Source organism: Nematolebias whitei, chromosome 16 (genome assembly GCF_014905685.2).
Source record: "Nematolebias whitei isolate Nwh7 chromosome 16, NemWhi1, whole genome shotgun sequence".
NCBI lineage: Eukaryota > Metazoa > Chordata > Actinopteri > Cyprinodontiformes > Rivulidae > Nematolebias > Nematolebias whitei.
This window is the reverse complement of record NC_056513.1, coordinates 6,014,967-6,036,030: the sequence shown is the minus strand read 5'-3', so window position 1 is coordinate 6,036,030 and position 21,064 is coordinate 6,014,967. Positions and strand designations below refer to the sequence as shown.

The following is a 21,064-nucleotide window of genomic DNA, read 5'->3' as shown; positions in this document are numbered from 1 at the left end:
GAGTTTTTAAATTATTGTTGTCTGTACCTAATCTGTGTAATTTGTTTAAATCGGGTCTCTCTTGTAAATGAGAGGCTCAGTGAAACTAACCTGTATAAATAAAGGCTGAATGAAAAAAAAAAGTGGCAAAGAAGTGACATTGTGATATTTTTCTACCTAAAGCATATAACTGTGTTTACAGGTTTGAAATAAGTGTAAGGCTGACGTAATGCAAGTTTATGGATCTGTGGAATAATAGTTGTGTATGAGCAACTATATTAACATAAAAACAATCAGTAAAAGCCTTCCCCTCTGCTCCATTAAGAGCTGTAGTAAAGCTCTACCGCCTGCAGGGGGCGACAGAAGCTTGTTTTCAGCCCAAGTGGGTTTTTTTCTTAATTAGATGGTCACGTGCAGCTTTTAAAGCTGCGATGTTCTGCTCACATACAAAACTCGTAAATCAAGAACGTTGTTTAAATTAAACATATTCTCTGACAATCAATTCGGATATAAAAAATAAAAATAAACACGAGTCGCGCATGCGCAGAAACCGTTTTTGGTTTTACAGATGCAGGTGTGTAAATATGAGTGCTGTAAGTGAATCTACGTGTGTGCGCGTGCGTGCAGCAGCGAGAGACAGAGAGAGAGAGAGAGGGAGGCGCGCGCACACACGCCAGAGGGGACGGGTTGCTGATTGAGCTTACCGAAGCTTAAGCCGGTCCTGCGCGCGCTCACCTGTCCCGGGACCGTCCAACGCGCATCTCGGTTCCGTCTCAGAAATCCCAGGTGATCTGGATTACCTGACGTCGTCTTCGCTTCCTGAGGAAGGCGCGGCTGTTTTCACCAAGTGCTGCGAGGTTCGGTTCGGTCCGGTCCGGACGGTGCGCCCGGAGCAGAACCCCGCGTCTCGTCGGTAAGATGTTTTCCATCAGAGCAACTAAAAATAGAGTCCGGTTGGGTTCGGTTCTGTTCGGCTTCTCTCTATAGGTTTGTTACAGTATGAACCTATAAATAAATTAAAAGAGGCTTAACTAACGCTTCCTTTTTATTTTTATTCCACCAGCTTTTAATTCCATATTTTTATCGCAACAAATAAACTAATTAAATGAATTATTTCAGGTTTATCTTCCCGTTTTATCAACTAAATGATGAAAATATATCCAATAAAAACAGATTTTCATGAAAACCCGCAGCATTTTGAAATAAAGTTAAAGCTGTCTTTCATTCTTTCATTCTTTCATTCTTTCATTCTTTCATTCTTTCATTCATTCATATAGATGTTAAAGTCAGTCTGCATGAAGGAAAAAGGCAAAATAATAAATAGAAGTAGCACAGTTTTTACAATAAAATAAATGTAAAATTCAAAGTGGAGCAGTAAACGTGATGAAGATGAGAGAGGAAGAGTTGCTGTTGGGATGTTTCAGCTGTTTGCTTGGAAAACACCGGAAGTTGACAGGAAGTGAGAATGCTTCACATTTCACATCAGTCATTAGATAAAGAGACACTCAGCTGCTTTCAGAACAAGAGGGTCTGAGTTCAGAGCACGCACGCACACACACGCGCACTCCACCTGCAGGATGCTGCTTCCATGCTCCAATCACAGCAGCTGCTGCAGAGTCCTGTGGCTTCAGCATGGAAGGAGGTGCAAACCTCCATCTGGGTTCCTTGAAAACAAATTAAACTGTAGAAATGTCATTTGCTGTGAAAAAGCAGCGTGAACGCTTGATTTTTGCTGAAAGCTGCCGAAGAAGCTGAAACCAGCTGAAATGTTTCATCTCTGAACTTGGAACAGCTGACGTTTGCTGAAAGCGGGGAAATAAAAGCAAAAACAGCAGAATAAGCTGAAACGGGCTCAGTAGTTTAAATGAAATATGAAATGAGCAAAAAACTAGCTGAAAAGGCTACAAATAATAATTTTTAAAAAAGCTAAAATGAGCTGAAAGGGGCTAAAAAGTTTATATACAGGTATATGTATTTTAAATCAACAGTAAAGGAGAAATTGAAAACTAATAAACAGCTGGGATAATAAGATTAACAGTAAAATATCTAATTAAAAAAAATCTGCTGAAAGGGGCTAAAAAGTTGATATATACATGTATATGTATTTTAAATAAACAGATTTACTTTGAGAGTAAATCCCGTCCAGGGTTCATGGGATATTTTGCTAACAGACATGGGTAAAAGCCTCTTTTGTGATGCTTTGAAATTCTTTTTTCTGTTGGCTGCCGTCTTTATGCTGACTTTTCTTTCCGTTTTGTGCACTTCTGAATTTAAAAGATGAATAAATGTCGTCAGTTTCCCGGCTGAGCTCTCTCGCTCTCTTTTAATTAACTAATTTGAGAAAGTAATCAATGTCTTTATTTCATCCAGACCTGACCGTTGAAATGGTTCCGGCAGTTTACTCTTAGTTTAATTTATTTTCATGATGTAACTGTGTTTAGCAAGTTAAAAATACGTGTTTTAAAATGCTTTTTGTGTTTCCTACACGTTGGCTTCAGAAATGTTTAACAGGTTTTAGAAGAAAGCTCAAGTATAAAATTATCTTGAAACAGAAATTTAAGCAAAATAAAATGTTTGTGATCTCGATCATCCAGGTAAATGAATCGCAAAAAGGTTAAATCGGGTCATCCGGACTGTTTCTTTGTGGGAGAAACGTTTCGTCTTAAATTTGAAGGACTTCATCAGCCTGAGGCGTGCCAACCCACATCTCTTATATAAATAGCACCTCGTGTGGTTCAAGCCAGAACTCCTGTCGAATTCCCAGAAACTGTCTTGACGCGTGCAAAAAGGGATCATCCACCCAAAACGATCGATCATCAATTCTAACGATCAAATGTTTTAGACCTGCTGGACAACATCTACTCACGGAAGTTTAATTCTATTTATAAGACAGATGTGGGTTGGCAGGCCTCAGACTGATGAAGTCTTTCGGATGAAAGACGAGGCGTTTCTCCCACAAAGAAACTGTCCAGATGAGCTGATTTAACCTTTTCTGTAGAAATTAAAACACAGTACTTTCTGGTGTATAAGTCGCAGTATTTTGTACAGATTTGTCAGTCTTGCGACTTCTACACCGGCGTGACTTGTATACGTTTTTTTTTTTTTTTCCATACTCATAACGCAATTTTCAACTGACGCTTTAAATGTTCATTCCAGAGTAAACATTACCATTTGCAGCCGCTAGACGCCCGAGAGGGCCCATAGGCTTTTGACAACAACCAATAGGCTTATATATGTTGTTCTGGTACCACTACCACCACCAAACATTGACCATTAAGTGCATTTATTAAGGAAAAGTTGAACTTGGACGCACCTTTGCTATAATGTCGAGGAAACAAATTATTTTTAAGTGTTAATCTTTGTAAATTTTGAAGAGCTGCACCAGTGAGTCCTTCCATGTGCGCTCCTGCGGCCGCCAAACGATTTTTGGCACAACACCGGCCCAGGTTTCCCGGGGGGTCGATAATAAACACGACTTATGCTCCGGAGCAACTTATGTTTCTTTCCCTCTTCATGATGCTTTTTTTTTTTGACTGGTGTGACTTATACGGTATATTTCACAGACCGCAGTTGCATCATCTTCTATACGTAGCTGATCTCAGTTGTGTGTGTTCTTACCTCTGAATGAACCAAGCCGTTCTCTGGGATTTGAAAGAGCTCCTCCAGCTGAACCCTGTAAGGTCAGCTGCTAACTGCAGCGTCTGCACATGAAATCATCTACAGACTTTACAACAAAGTTAAACAACCGCAACACGCACTGGGGCAGTTCCTCTAAGCCGAGGGTCTGCAACCTTTATGATCAAAGGAGCCATTTCTGCTTCTCTGTACACAAAATAAAACGTCCATGGAGCCGCAGAACCTGCTAAATCTATGACTATCAACTGGTGGTCCATGGCCCACATCAAGCCTGTTGATGGGGACTTTTCCAGCCAGCAGGTGTGATATTATGCAACTAAAATATCAAATTATTATTAATATTTATGGATATTTTTATATTTTAGGGCAAAAGAAAAGACTGGATTAATGTAAAGAAGAGATGGATGGATGGATGGATAACCAATTTTGTAAAAATTCAAACACAAGCATGCAGGCTTATGTGAGTTTTCTTTTTAACTGTGGAAACAATTCACAAAGTATCCCACTATGAAGTACCGTATTTTTCGGACTATAAGGTGCACCGGCTTATAAGTCGCATTAAGCGAAATAAGTACATTTTGACAGATTTTTAAGTGCCGTGTACAACATAAAATCGATCCGAGGTCAGTAAGCACAACCAGAATTAATACATAAGGCTCACTTGTTGATTTGGAGTAAATTAAAGCATTTTAAGAATGCCTTATAGTCCAAAAAAATACAGTAATAAAGCACAAAGATAAAAATTAGACCTGTTTGTTGGATACGTAATTGAATTTTAAAATTAAATACTTCCATTTACTTTTTTTTTCTTTAATTTTTATTATCAAGTTGACTCACCATATTTCTTCTCAGCAAATTGCCTTAAGTGTATTCTCCCCCAAAGAAATTTGATGGATTTGAGAAAAAGATCACATCGTAAGACTGGAACTGCGCTAAAAGAAGTGGCTAACAAACTACTAGCGTGACGTAAACGAGTTTTACTCGTTGCGTTCGTACCATCATTCACATGTTGGCAAAATAAATGATTGTAAAACTGCTAAAACTAGACATTTCTTGTTGGTACAACAACCAATAAACTTCAGTTTTACGTTAGCTTTGGTCAAAACTTGGAGCCGCTGCAGAGGGACCAAAGAGCCGCAGATTGCAGACCCCTGGTCTAAGCTCGTCCAAGTCCGAGGCCATGGTTCTGGACTGGAAATGGGTGGAGCGCCCCCTCCAGGTCAGGGAGGACGTTTTCCCTCAGGTGGAAGAGTTTATCTGGGCATCTTGTTCCTGAGTGATGGTAGGACGGAGCAGGAGATCAACAGTTCGCAGTAATGAGGGTGTTGCTACAGTCAGCTGTGGTGAAGAAAGAGTTTAATCGAAAGGCAAAGCTCTTGATTTACTGGTCTGTCTGCATTCCAACCCATCACCTGTGGTCACGAGGTTCGGATCAGGACCAAAAGAACGCGATCCTGGATTCAAGCGGTCAAAATGAGCTTCCTACGTAGGGTTGCTGGGTTCTGTCTGAGGGTTAGGGTGAGGAACTCTTGAGTAGAGCCGCTGCTTCTCCGCATCAAAAGGAGTCAGCTGAGGTGGTTCATCTGATCAGGATGCCTCCTGGATGTTTGCTTTAGAGGCGTTTCAGCACGTCCCACCGGTTAGGAGGCTTCAAGGAAGACCTCAATCATGCTGGAGGGATGGTGGATCTTCTGACGTCTTGGGCTCCCTCAGGAGGAGCTGGAAAGTGATGCTGGGGGGAGAGGTCTGGGCTTCTCTCCTGGACCTGCTGCCTCTACAACCAGACCAGACGGACGGATAAGTTTGCGTTCAGAATAACAGGAAAACCAAATGGTTTGCAGAAGACAAAGCGAATCAATGTTTCATTCTGTTGTTTTACAACATGAAGGTGAATAAAGCCTGACGTTTGTTCTGAAGGCAGCTCCTCTCAGATGTTCTTCAACAGATCTAGAACTGTCGTGGTCTTAAAGTTCTTCAATTTAAAGGTCTAGGAGTGAACGCGCATCGCTCGCCGCCTTTCAGACGAACGTCGTCTTTACGTTCATCTCGCTGTTTGGATGAGACGACGTTCTGCTTTTGAACTGTAATGTTCTGCCTGTGTGCGCCTGTCTGTTAGCAAAATATCTCTTTTGAACTGCCGGACACATTAAAATGGAACGACTGATTAAACGTCTTCAACTCGTAAATATTGGCAGTCAACCACGTCTAAAATGGCCACCACAGCTAATTCACTTTAGCCCAAAAAGGCTGCACCTCCAGTGAGATTGACTAAATGAAGGTAAGATCTAACGTTTAATGTTTTTAATCTTTAAGCAGCTACAGCTCGTCATTTCTCAAATTATAGTCTTATTTAAACTCTATCGAGCGCGGCGGGTGATATGCATTCCTTCAATGAACGCCAGGCCTTTGTTTTACAGTGGTGTGTTGCATATCTTTTGGTTGCATACATTATTTTAAAAGTTCTTTTATTAATGAGATAATGAAATCGTAAAGCATTCTAGGAGCTTATTTGTGTATTTAATCTGATTTTTTAAAATATATTTTCTGAGCTTTACGTTCTGCTGAACTTTGTGCTGCTGTACGTGGATTCTTGCTGAAACCCTTTTTTTAAATTTCTCGTCTCGTGCTTTTCATGGCGACTCTGTCTTCACCTTGTTTAAAGCAGCATCGTTAACTCTGTTTTTAAAAAGAAGTAAAAGTCCGTGGCGGCGTTAAGATCCTCCGTTGGCTCCAACAAACCCTCTGACTCTTAAATGTTTGTGGTGTTGTGTAAGTTGTTTGCTTTGAGCTGGAGATGGTTTTAAGGGTTTTAAAGTCACCGCACGTCTTTCATTCAGCGTCTGCTGGGAAGCAATCCAGCTGACCTTTGACCCTCAACAGTACAAAACGGCACATTTTGGGCTTTTCACGCTCAGTTCAGTGCTCGTTGTCAGTCAAGCTGCATGAAGTGACCAGGAGCTCCCAGCATCTGTACAGATGTTAACGGTTTACACAGTGTATTAATAAAGGGTAACAGGACAGGTAAAACAAGCTGAGTGGGATGATTAGAGTAAGACAAACCCGTCAAGTAGGAATAGTAGTCCAAGTTCAAGTACATTAAACTTTATATTAAGGCTTTAAAAATCCTTCCCACACTCTTGGAATGTTCTAAACTCAAACCTACGTCATTTTAACAACATATGTTACTAAAGTTTACTTACTAGCTCTGCAGAACAGTAGCAGCTCTGGTTCCGGTCCAACTCTGTTTTATTCCAACCCGGTTCGTTTCTGCAGACCTGTCCTGAAGCGATGAAGTTCACAATCAGTCCTCTAAACTCTTAAACCTACTACTTTGAACTACATATAGTACTTTTATGTACAGGAGCTACAAAATTTTACTTGCCAGGCTCTGCAGGACAGGAGGACAGAACAGGAGCGGCTTGGTTCTGGTCCGACCCGATGGATGAAAAAAGTGAAAGTGAAAAAACTGAAGCCCGCCGCTCCATCCAGCTTGATGTGCACGTGCTGTTGCCCAGGATTTAATCCACCACCTCTGGCCCGGTCCAGACCAGCACTGTGCGACCAGAACCTGACTGAACAGAACTTGCAGAACTTCGGACTTTGCTGCAAAACTTTCTCTCCATTTGCAGAAAGCAGCAGTTGAAAGGGCAATGTTGACTTCTGTGAACTGATGTCTTCTGGGTAACGTAGTTCTTTAGACTGGCAAAACAATGAAGGCTTAATGAAGAAAACTACAAAATGGTGGCACTTCTTTTTTTTTTTTGTGGAAATTATTATGTACATGTATAGTACTTTAAAAAAACACAATAGAACAAGTCTGCGATAAACGAACCACGAAGTAGCGAGGGACTACTTAACAGTAGTGTCCATGTCAGTTGGGTTGCCAGATAAGAAATTAACTATAGTACTGTGGTTTTAAAATGATAGTATTTTGACCTAAACCGTCATATGTGCTGAGTGAAGACATTCTAAGATGAGGTGTGTGTTGTTTGTTGAACATGTGCACAGAAAAGGAGGGGGTAAATAAAACATTTTAAATGTATCTGGCAACCCTGATGCAGGGCTCGGCTGCATTCGTTGCGCATGCGCATGACAATTACTCCAAACTGGTGAAGACACTAACGTCTCTTTGGACCCTGGATTCTATTAGTTTTGCTCCTACATGCTGAAAAAGTGTGAGCAGCACAAAATCACTCTGCTCTCTGCCATTTATTATAACCAGTGTTATTTATTATAACTGTTGTTAGTGCAGAAAAACTTTGGACTGCGGCCGCCTGTAGCGCGCATGTGTAACTTCTGGCGTAGCATTGCACACCTGATGTAGAGTGAACACGGAAGAGGGGAGGCTGTGATTCCTGCTCATCATATCTAACATTTTAAAAAGAGAAACAATGATTTTAAACAGCTCTGTTCTTTCAGGAAGTTGACGACATCATCACTATCTCACAGTTAAAAGTGCTTGTTGTGGCTAACGGCTTCACAGCTTTCATGTGTGGAGAAAAGGATTAGTTACAAACTGACTTTTCAGTCTTTGTCGGGATAATTGTCAGATCTGCTTCTCTTGTGTTTACAATCAGAACATTAATTGTGAAAATGCCCAGTACTAATGCAGGAGCAGTCGTGAACCTCTGAGCGTACTGAACCATGAACAGCTAGAATATACAGGGCGCTGTAAAAAAAAACAATGTTCTCATTAATGGAGCCGAGTTAAACGATCTGATCTAATTATCCACGTGTTGGGGAGTTTAAACAAACCTTCTGCATAATGACTTGCAGGAGTTTACACATTTAGGCTTTGGATAAATAAAGATGAAATCGCTCTGGTCTTGTCATGTTCTCATATTTGTCATCACATCACTGCTTGTTCATTTAATGAACTCATCATAAAACAAGTATGGAGGAGGGGAGTCTAGAAATGAAACTAAGTTTTAAGAATTATTGCATTTTCGTTGCCGATTGCTAAAATAAGAGAAAATATTAATCCTGAACAAAGATTTTCATTGTTGAAGCTGGTTTTGTTGCCATATCGTTCGTGTTTTATTAACATTTTAACGTGCGGCTGCATCCAGGTGTAAGAAAAGTTCATTTCAGAAATTCAGTTGCCGTGTCAAAGTTCAAGATGGCCACCACCATATATCTACAGGTGCATCTTAAACGATTAGAATACAGTACATCCATTGGCAACTTTTTAAAATTTTCAATAAAAATAATAGTAAATATCGTAAATCTTGCTGTATTTATTTATTTTTGTCAGAAGATTAAAGGAGTGTGATGCAGCGATGCCTTTAAAGTTGGTTCTGTTGGTCCTCTTTGAACCACATGTGTCAAACTCAAGGCCCGGGGGCCAAATGCGGCCCTTGTTGACGTCTTATCCGGCCCCCAAGATAACATGTTAAACGTAAAATACTTTTGTCCTTTGAATTTTTTTTCAGTAATCTTTGATTATGATGTCGAAAGCACAACCTAGAACGTCAAATGAGACTAATTAAATTCTTTTTGAGGAACCTGCAACCAAGAAAAGATGTCTGGTATCCAACTTGAGTTAATGTAGATTCTGAAACCGGCCCTTAGTTTGAAAAAGGTTTGAGTTTTGGCCCCCATTTGAAAGCGAGTTTGACATAGACGTGCCTCTGAATCCATAAGTTGATGCTTTCTGCAGCTAAATTGCTGGCACGTCTAAAAGGCAACCAAGTCATGCTTCATTAAATCTCATGCTGAAAGTAACTTTTTAAGACTGCATTGGATGTTTTGGTTCCACTTCTAGTGTTGAGTATTAATACGCTGGAAAAGTAACTTCACCATTGGGAGATCGCAACTAAGTGAAAATTTAATACAATCTTCTGGCTTCCTTAGAGAAGCTTTTACCTTATTTTCCGGTGCACAAGTCAGTTTTTTGCATAGATTTGTCAGTCCTGCGACTTATGCGCCAAAGTGACTTATATACACTTTCTCTTTTTCTCCATATTCATAACTAGGGATGCACAATATTGGATTTTTGGCTGATATCCGATATGCCGATATGTTAAAACTCATTTGGTCGATAACCAATACCAATATTTTTATTTGCTTTCCTTTGTCTGAACATAGCTCTCTTATTTACTCAAAAATTGTGTAAAAGCTGGTGACATATATTCAGTAACGGCCATATGCATAGCTGTTATTTATTAGCATTAGTCCCCTGCGATGCTGTCTCACTTGTGGAGGCTTGTTCCAGGTTCCTATAGCTGCACTGTGGGATCCTCTGCACTCCTGTGCATGAAGGACAGACTTTTTAAGTTCAAAGTTTTTGTCTATCCATTGTTCCGTAAGACTAATCATGCTAACGGGGCTAACACGACGTCTGGTAAAACTCACCCAGGTGCTATCGACTGTTAGCTTCTCAATGATGTCAGAAATGGCGGCTTGTAACTCGGGCAAGGCTACGTCGTAAAAATATCTCGGACTGGGGACGATGTAGCGAGGCTCAACGTAGTCTATAAATATTTGGAACTAGATATCCTCAACGGAAAAAAAAAACTTCCACACCACGATATTTTGAATTTTCCTCTCCGCCGTGCTCGGATCAGGTAGACGCGCGTGACGTCATCATGTTGTGCTGGCGCTGCAGACATCTTTGTCACTGGGTTGTCATACAAAAACAGTGTCTTTTATATCAGTGAGCTATTTTGCTGGAATGGCCAATATTTAACTTTAACGCTAATATCGGCCGATACCATGCAGATAATATCGTGCATCCCTATTCATAACATAATTTTCGACTGACGCTTTAAATGTTCATTCATTCTGACATGAACCAGAGTAAACATTACCATTTGCAGCCGCTAGAGGATCGAGAGGGCCCTCTAGGCTTTTGACAGCTACCAGTAGGCGTATATGTTGTTCCTGTACCTGCTGCCCCCGCCACACATTGACCATTAAAGTGCATTTATTAAGGAAAAGTTAAACTGAGACGCACCTTTGCTTTAATGTTGAGCAAGCTTTTATTACCTCCTAACTAGACCATTGCAACTCTCGTCAGTGTTAGCCAGGCCGGTCTGACTGCAGCTGGTCCAGATCACTGCAGCTCATCTTTTAACACAAAAAAGCGTGAACATATCTCCCCGGCGCACTCGTCCCTTCAATGGCAATCTGTTCATTTTAGCGTTGATTTTAACGTCTTGTTGTTGTTGACTATAAGGTCCTGAGTTGACGGGCTTCTGAGAATTGACACGTTCGATTTATTTTATGCTTTTAGCTTTCATTTTCATGTGCTATATAAATAGATTTAATTTGATTTAGTGCTTATAACTAAACATGTTGTGGTTTACATTGTTGCCTCAGAGCAAGCCTTGAACCGTTCCTTGGTTCAAGCCCTTTGAAGCCGAGCCTTAAGAACCAGGCCTCCTTTGAAAAATAGATCTGTGATCTCAATGGCAGTTTACCTGGTTTAGATAAATGTTAATAAATAAAATGGCACCATATGTAGCTTTCTGTTTAAGATGATTAGACGTTCAGTGCCTACGTGCTGTTGAGCCTCTGACATTTTTCTGTTTTGCATAAAGTGCTTATCCAACAATCCAAACATAATTTCAAGGATTTAACAGATGTAGTGATTCTGCTTTCCAAAGGTTTTTACCCTCCAAAGACACTAGGAGTCGAACATAACACGTATATATACTCACACTCTTATCTTTATCTCAAACACACCTGCATGATGTAGGCGGGCAACAAAATATTGTGCACAGCAGTACAATTACTGTATGTACAACTATATATACCGTATTTTCTGCTGTACACCTTGCACTGCCGTATAAGTCGCATCTATTATGCGTCACTGCTGACATCCCGGAGATGTGGGGCGGTGTTGTGACAAAAATCGATTGGCTGCTAAATGGCGTCCGCAGCATCGTGCACAGGAGGACTTTAACAAGAATTTAACAAGATTAACACTTAAAAACAATTATTTGTTTGCTCACAACTGTACACCAGTACAGTTTTGAAAGCTGTGCTTTTAAAAATTTGAATAAAAAAAAAAATGGTGGCCACACGGCTGACTGGTGGCTAACGCTCAACATTCAGTGAGACGACAAACAAGACATTGAGGATTTTCTTGCAGTTTTTCCACATCTTTGAGTCAACGTGTCTCCAACAACCACAGCTCGGTGACATTTGAATGTTTCTTTAAAATGGTCATGATATGAAACGTATGGTTTGCATTTCTCAGAGTTTAAACGTTAGTTTTCTCACCTGCTAACCTCTCAGCTTGCCCTTTCTATATTTCTCACGTTTCCCTTTCTCTCCTTTGCCTCATTGTGGTTTTCATCCCGTGTGTGTGTGTGTGTGTGTTTGCCTGTTAGTTGTCGGAGTGAAACGGCTGCATTATATACATGCATTACCGATGCAGGCGGCACTCTGATTATCGTATACGTACAAGCTGCAACCACTCACTCGAACTATAAAACCGCAGAATTACTGAAAATCAAACACTGCATCAAAAACTTCGAAATTAAATAAGATTTTTTTTTTTTACAACACTAAATTTGTATAAGAAGTTGATTGAAATGCACAAACTAAGTTATGTTGCAGTCCTTATACTTTGTTGAGATAAGAAGCGGATGATGATACATCTTATTAGAGGAAAAAACCAAAGAGTTAAATGACTGAGGATGAGGAGGGACTGCAGGGAGGAGATCTCGGCTTTTCTTTTCCCAGGACTTTGTAAGAGCCTCATTAAAAATGTATGATGTTTGGAGCAGAGCAGGAAGTGGTTCTCCACAATCAGCACCTGCAGCTCCATGCTGACAGGCCTCTCCTGGAGCTCCTCGTCTTTTCCTCATACGTCTCGTTTCATCCCTCAACAGCCCGACGTTCTCCTAACAACTGTTAAACTCCAGAGGGGAAACACGTTTTCTGTTCTCCTCCTCGTGCGTTTCTCACGCCGTCTTCCTCCTTTCCTGCCTGTAAAAATTACAGATCTTCATTATCTCGTTTGACTGGAAGCTTTCATCCTCTGTTTCAAGAAAACAACTACAAGTGGTGCATTAAAGCCACTAGGAGCACCACTCATGCTTTGTTGTGATGTTTGTGTCATCAGGGGATGAAGATCCGTTGTCCGGGTCGTTCTCAGCGGCATGACGGACAAACGGAAAGCGGAGCGTAATCGCTGCCTTGAAGGAGCAACAATCGGCAACAGGTGTGTGTGAGCGCCGGCCTTCACGAGAAGTGTTTTTATGTGGTTAGGACACCAAACGCAGCTGATAAGATTAGAGACTTTAAAGTGAGAATGAGACGAACGTTGAGGCGGAGCGGGGTGTGCGGTGGTTTATCCTGAACAGACGTGAAGTGAAGCTCAGTCTAATCTGGCTCAGCAGGAGTGACGCACAAAGTGTCTGTCAGAACCTGCAGACACACTCGGTAATCCCATTTCCCTGCTCTGCGAGCATCTCTGCGTGTGCGTTTTCAGTGTTGGACAAAAGTGGAGAGTAATCTGTGTTTAACCATAAAGCTATAAATGTTATTTTACATTTCTAATCTACAGAGAAATCACATGGACACTTATCTTAATCTGCTTCTCTACATTAAAAGCTTATAATCCTTAAAGGAATGCTTATCACCTGCTGCCATCCATAAAACCAAATTATGCTGAGAAACTAGCAATTTTTGTCATCTTTCAATTAAAATTATGCAGAATCTTAAAGTTAATCCAGTGATTACTTCCTCATAGCTTCAATAAATTCCATCCAGTGGTTCATGAGATATTTTGCTAACAGACAGGCAGATTTGACTGCAAAGCATGATCAGTTTGCACTCTGCTTATAAGATGGAGGTGACTCTCAGCTGCTAACGTGAAATATTTGCTTCTTCTCCGTACAATTGACTGTCGCAGGTATTTGTGTTACATAAGGTTGCCCAGCTGCGGCGGCCATCTTGAATGGGGTTCACTCAAAAGTGAATCGGTTGCAGATGTACGTCCGTCACGGTTGCATGAGGTTTGGACCCAGGGATGCAGACAGACGGGAGGAGCTCTAAAATAAAACTTTATTGTAAAGTAAAACAAAAGCAGAACTTGAACTGAAGGCAGGCCCAGAGAGATGTTGAGGAAACGGGACTTGACATGTCGGATGTGCAACGCTCCACTGCTGGAGTGAAACTTGAAGGGTTAAATCAGACATGGGCAACATGAGACCCGAGGACCAAAAGTGTCCCTTGGACAATCTCTATCCAGCCCCCAATATACCGTACTTTTCGCCATATAAGTCACACCTTTTTGCATAAATTAGCATAACCTGCGACTTATATGGCAAAGCGATTTATTTACATTTCCCCCCCATATTTATAACCCAATTTTTGTCTGAGATCTGACGATTTCATTCATTCTGACATGGAAAATATTGAACACTACCATTTTCAGCCACTAGAGGGCCCTCGACTAATATACAAGTGTCTCATTAATAGGTAAAAGTGACTATTAATGAGACACTTGGCTTGCCATACAGAGCCACCTTCGTCTCGCTCTGGAACTCCTGGAGCAAACGTCAAAATCAGCTTCATTTTGCTGCTCCGCCCAGGCGAAATGCAGGAAAAGTTCAGCTGAGACACACCTTTACTATAAAGTCGAGCAAACAATTGTTTTAAAGCGTCAATCTTGTTAAATTCTTGTTAAAGTCCTCTCGTGCACGCTCCCGCAGCCGCCATTTGGCAGCAAATCGATTTTTGGCACACCGGCCCACATTTCCAGGTGCTCAGCGGTGACGCATAATAGATTGTGACTTATCCAGCGAAGCAACATATTTATGCTTTTTCCACTATATTAGACATATTTGGACTGATGTGACTTTTACGGCGGTGCGACATGTTTGGCGGCAAGGACGGTACTTAATTGAAAAGAAATCAACTTTTAAATAAGTTGATGAAAATCTGCATTTTATCAAAGGAAATCTAAATTAAATATCTTGGATTTTTGTTTTAATTAAAAATGTATTTATATTTTGCATATTTAAGGTAGCAAAAATATTTTCACATTACGTTTACAGAGAGTAAGTTTTGCATCCTAAAGATTATTGGCAAGATGCATTTTTATCAAGCATGCTAACTATGCTACAAGACAAAGCCTGAAAAAAGTCTCTTAGAATAACTGTTTTAAATAAATTTCATCTTCTAATTCTCTCTGAGGCCCTTTGCTTTCAATATCTTGATTTGGCCTTTTGGAAAATGAAAAACGGTGCCCACTCCTTGGTTAAATGGACGGGGGTTGATGAACAGGAGTGACTGGAAACAGAGAACAGGTGTAGATGGGCGTGGCAGGGAAACTGACTGAGGAAGAAGTGGCTGGTGGCAAAAAGACAAATCAGAGACTGTTCAAACAAAAACAGAAGTAACAGAACTTTAAATAATCAGAAAACTCTAAACATGATTAAAAAAAACATGAATAAATCGGGTATTTACTAAAAACATCCCATGATTACATTCAGGAAGTTTCAATTTAATCTGTCCTCTGGTTCATGAGATATTTTGCTGATGCTACAGACATTCAACAAGTGCAAAAACATGATCACCCTGTATGACCCGTGATAATTAACTGGACCTTACAGTTTTCAAACTTTTACATTGTGCTTAAACACAATGTCTTTCTGGGTGGTGGGGATTTGAAGTTGTGCCTTTTGTCATCTCATTAAATGAGACATCTTGAGAAAATTTGACCATCTGTAATTAGGAACGCATTTTTAGATGTTTGACGTCACAGTCATTCCAAAAACCTTGAAACTGTTTGATGTTTCAGTCTTCATGACAAATGTCAGCTGCCCTGACGCTTTCTGACAGATTTCTGACATGTTGTGGATTAAAAAAATGACTGGTTCCCAGCCCTGGTCCTTGAGGAACACCATCCTGCATGCTTTAGTAGTTTCCCTGCTCTAACGCACCTGATTCAATGATTTAATTACTTCAAGTTCTGCAGAACCTTTTAATCACCCATTTATTCAAATCAAGTGAGTCAAAGCAGGGAAACGACTAAAACGTGCAGGATGGTGTTCCTCAAGGACCAGTGTTGGGAACCACTAATTCTAGGAAAATCTTTAAACGATCTCAATTAAATTTTATGTACTTAAATTTTTTTTTTAAACTATAAATCTGAGAAGATGCTTGTATTTTTGTGTACTTAATCTAACATTTTTGTGTCTTATGGCTCCATTACAGCAGATTTACTGCTGCTCTTGGTGGGCTGTATCTTTGGCGTTCTAGAAACTTGGCACGCGAAAGGGAAAAATCAGTGGCATCGCCTAAAAGTAATGTTTAAAAATCAGCTACTCCTCTACACTGTGAAGTTATAACAGTATACAGAAAAAGAATAAAGTGTGTGTAAGAGAGAGAGAAGTGATCAAAAAATACACAAGAGAGTAAGTGTGGACCGTGTGGGATCAACTGTAAGTGCTGCTGCAGTCTCATTAGTGTGTATCTGTGTGTATGTTTGTGTGTGTGTGTGTGTGTGTGTGTGCGTGTGCGTGTGTGTGTTTCTCTGCAGCATTTGTTATCCTGCCCGGCTCCTGTCTCAGCAATAAACAAAAAGCCAACCTTTCTGGCACAGATGGCTCTTTCCTGCAGCAGTTTGATATCAGCTGCAGCTGCTGTTACTGTGTCTCTAAAATAAATTTCTGTTTGATCAAATGAACACTTCGGCAAATAGAGTGGAGGCGCATCGGAACATCACGTGGACCAAAGCTCAGCACAGCATCGACTCGTTCCACCCCGTTTCACTATCATCGCAATCGTTTTGTACAGTTTGTATCTGATGAACCCATTAGACCAGAGCTGTCGGGTCTGGGCAGCTAATCGGTCCCCGTTGGGAAATCTTCATCTTTACTTTGTATACAGATTATAACATGCAGCTCTTCCTACTTTTATGATCAGGAGACTGATGCAATACAACTTTGTGTATAATGCACTAAGAAATCACAAAAACGGCACACAAATTATTTTATCTCCAAACACTGTCATTTTTCACCACTTTTTTTCTGTCCAAACATGTCTCACTTGTAAATGAGTCTTTGAGGCTCAATGTGACATATCTGTTTAAATAAAGGTTGAATTGAAAAAAAAAAAAAACTGCTCGTTTCGAAGTTTGGGGAGCAGCGACTGAAAAGACCAGGAACTGATCTGCAGATCTGAAGAGTGTGAAGACAAGCAGCTGAAAGGCGAGCAGCAGCAAGACGGGCTCATATCGACATAAAGTGCATTGCAGCAATCTAAAGAGTCCGTCACACGGTGACACAGTGGAAAAAGCTCAAACACGCTGGTTTAAGCCACATAAGTTAAGTGAGTTTTGAATAAGTTCTCAGCACGCTGATATACGACCACACAAGTTGTTGTACGCCAATGCCAGTTGCCAGTTTCGCCCTATATCCAGAGGGCTTCATCAGTCTGAGGAGTCCTAAGTAAACTGTTTTCCCCCACTAAACAGTACACTCCTTTAGTGTACCAATCAGTTTGCTGGTTTTACTGGTGACTGATGAAGCCCTCCGGATAGCGGGTGAAACCTCTTTCCACAAAAAAGAAACAGTCCAGATGACCTGACTGACCATCGTTGGATTTTGTACCTGGATGATTGAGCATGAACGTTGATGCTTTAAAAGAAAGATGCAGGACTTTTTAAACACAAGTGCCACCTTTTTGTTCTTTTGGCTTTTAAATGGTGAGAAAATTAATCATTTTTTTTACCATGCAGAAATATACTGAGAAAACTTGGTGCTGCTTTGACAAATACTTTGGAAATATATCTAAAGTATTATAACAGTGTTCAGCTCAAGCTCATTAGCTCAGTAATTTGTTGACGGTCCCTAAGAGAACCATCGCTCCTCTGAGGGACGGACTGAGAGCAGCTGACAGAAATCAGACTGTCTGCGTCGGCTCAAACGAGGAAGCCACCGCTGAATCCACGGAGCATGAACGTGAAATATCCAACGTAAAACTAATTTTACCACTTCAGCACACACTGGATATCTTTATATTTAAGGCTGGTTTCAAAACAAAACTCCATGAACCTCAAATACGGGTGTCTGTTCCATTGTTGCTGTTGTCTGTGAGAACAAAGAAGGTCGAATCATGTCATCTGGACCAGTTTCTTTGAGGGAGGAACGTTTGTTTTCTGTGAGGGAACACTACACACATTACAGTATTGCGAGGGAACACAAACTTTTGTGAGGGAACGCAAAAGAAAAAAAAAAAAATCCCCTATGTCTCCTCCCGGACTCCGTGGCAAATAAATTTGACTGTCATCGGCATAAAAAGGAAAACCAATAGCAAGATTCTGGAGCGTAGATGTAAGCAGATTAAATGGAATAGATTCATATTCATATTATAAACCTCCAGATCGTGCCTCGTGACAAACGGGCAGTTCTACGGTATAATTTGGGCATAACTGAAGAAACGTTCAAGTGTTAGACATTCCACATCCAACTCCAATCCATTTTATCCAAATTCAGACAGTAAATGTTGTACAGACCATTTCAAATTACTAATTTTTAAAATAATTGCTAAGAAACAACAAAGACAACAAATTTCCCTTCATTATTAGGTGAATTTTTTTCCCCCCATATCTCTTAATTCTACGTACATTTACACACGAGTGACAAATTTACAGTTTTTATGAGACCCAAAAAGGAAGAAGTGGGGTAAGCATGGATGGATGTAAGCATGGATGGATGTAAGGATGGATGGATGGATGATGGATGTTCCATGAATGTACAGGCAGGGGATTGACCCGAGAAAACTTGCACCCTTGAACAGAAGAGATGCAAAATTACTAGAAAATACCCAAATGTTCACTTCAGTAACGCTGAATTGATACTTGTGACTCATATGGGACATAAATAACTGCAAACGATTTGTCAAATTCAACATTTATTTTTTCCATATCGGTCACAAAGTGTTCTAATTAAATGTTTGTTGTTTTATTTTTTATTTTTGTCTTCAATCTGGTATTTGAGGTCTCCAAACCCTCCCAAAGTTGTCTCATATTTCTTTTCTTTGCACTTGAATAAAAATTAAGGGTTTGGGTCGGGTTTAACGATGGCGGCACTCGAGTGAAAGAACTAAAAATACTGTTCGGTTTCATGAGTGTCGGAGAGTTTCTTCAGCAGAACAAGAACCTTAACCTGGAACGTGGCGATGCAGCTCAGGACGGACTGGCGTTGCTTTTAGAAACACATTAAGGATTCGCAGGAACCAAAGGTTTCATTTTTAATGCTGCAGTAGACTAAAACTGAACCATGTTGCTGTTTGTACTCCAAATAAATGCATCAAAAGTTCCTCATCTGACATTAAGTGACTGAAGATGGCAAATGTTTCCATCAATAACATGAACTCTGGTCACAAAAAAAGATTAGTCTTCTTTAAATGTGTTGTGTTTTCTGTGCATGATTATAAAGGACACATTATGTGCTGAGAGAGAAACTTTTTATTGAGCTTTGTTTCTGTTTGTGTTCCTCCCACACCAACAATAATCTAATAATCTGAGGAGGAGGGGACACAGAGGAGACAGAATATGTGGCCAATACTGGGATGATGGGAAAAAATCTGATTTGTCGAGTAGTTTGGATCGAAGGGCCGACAGGAATTAAAGCGGGACATTTTTAGATCTGCGTCCCTTCAAACTGCAGGAGAAGAGCGGTTCCATTTGTTCCATGTTGTCGTCCGGTAATTTCTACATTAAGATAAACGGATACTAAACCAGTTTTGTGCGATCGGTTCTATTCTCTTTATAGTTTGCATCAAATGATTCATTGTTTATGACGTTCCCAATTTCTTTTGATGGTCTAGACTTTCTGAAGATCTTTCAAAGTTTATTTTGGACGTCTTTCCACTCGGTCCGAGCTCTTACCACGATGGCATGTTGAGTTTGTTCTGGTTTCGAGAATGAGGTAAGTAGAGGCCTAAAGAAGAAGCGTCCGGTCTAAGAACACGGTCTCGTCGCTACATGAGAAGGCAAGTCTCTAATAGATTTTATTAATTTCAAACTTGAGCGGAGCGTCGTCCTTTGGTTGCAGCAGGATTTATTTTAAATTCTGGTCAACTTTTGTGTAACCTTTTAAAACCACTTTGGCACGATAGATGAGATCAGGTTCTTTCATATTGTACGCTCGTCCAATATGGAACACCAAAATGGTAAAAATTAAACAAATAAAACATTATGAAATAAGTAAGTTCATTATTATGAGAATTTTTCATTTTTATTATTTCATTTCATGATTGTGTTTTCAATGATGGCTTATTTATTTCATGACACTTTTCAGCAGAATGACTTCAGCTAGAGCTGTCATTTCAAACCGGGCCCGAAGCCCGGCCCGAATTTAGGCCGGGACATAATGATGTGCTGGATGGCCGGGTCGGTGTCGGGCTTTTGATTGTGTCAGCGGATCAGCCGCGATCCAATTATATGACAACATGGCTTGCCATACAATCCAATTATATGGTGACATGGCTTACCATACTATACAATTATATGGAAACATGGCTTGCCATACATTCATCAGCTGCACGTGGCCATTTCCTCGCGAGCTGGCCGGCCTTGAAAGAAGTAAAATAAAGTTGAAATAAAATAAAGTTGACTTAAGCTTCAGATGGGACTTCCTTAGTACTGCCAGGAAGCGATCCATCGCCCAAATGGATGTTCAGTCGCTGCACTCAGCAGACGCACGCGCCTGATGACCCAAACAGGTGAGATCCCAAAGCAGACATGTCAGAGCAGGGTCCATGCCTGAATAATGCAGAATCGGGGATTTAAAGCGCTTTGACGGCGATGAAAGGATGAACACCCCCTCAGCTCCGATCTTCTGCCCCCCTTTTCAGCCACGCGCATCCACCGACCATCAGTAACCATATAAGCAGTCAAAGCTTAATGCAAAAGGTCAGGGTTTTTTTCAGGTTCGGACCTGTAAGTGCTGTTAATTCGTCCGGTTGGGTGGGATTCGGAAATTATGGCTACGGGCTGGGACTTGGTGAGATCTGATTTTTTTGGGCCTGAATGCAACTCTGACTTCAACTGTCAATCAACGTCAGTGGGTTGGACCTGCACGCCCATTGGCTGATCCTTTACATCCATTAGTTTCCCTGCTTACAGCAGGTATAGCTAGCCATAGCAGCTAGCATCGACTTAAGTCAACAGTCATGACGGATGACAGCGTTGCATGAACTTTGTTCAACTCTGATTACTTTAGCAGATCAAACTGAGAGGAATACATTCTCAGAAGAGGCTGTTTTGAGTCGCGTTATACTGCGATAAAGTGAGCTTCCACTAGGATCCGTGAGCCCTCACGGGTCTGATTGTGCACGTTTACACTATGAATTACGATTAACGCTTCAAAATGCTGCAAGTTGCTTTCAAAATAAAAGCTGAAAATAAAAGCTGTTTATTATGTCTTTATGCAAGTTAACACATAAGTTAGATAATATAAGTTAGATACAGTTAGTTTCAAAA

At 40.6% G+C, this 21,064-nt stretch overlaps 1 protein-coding gene across 1 annotated transcript in view; it reads left to right on the top strand.

Moving 5' to 3' along the window:
* The first annotated feature begins 836 nt into the window (after positions 1-836).
* Positions 837-21,064, top strand: part of LOC119423037 (FERM and PDZ domain-containing protein 1) — a 54,476-nt gene continuing 34,248 nt past the window's right edge. The window contains exons 1-2 of the mRNA XM_037690448.1: positions 837-892; positions 12,689-12,787. The gene's annotated coding sequence lies outside the window, so the exon portion shown is untranslated. The remainder of the gene's footprint in view (positions 893-12,688; positions 12,788-21,064) is intronic.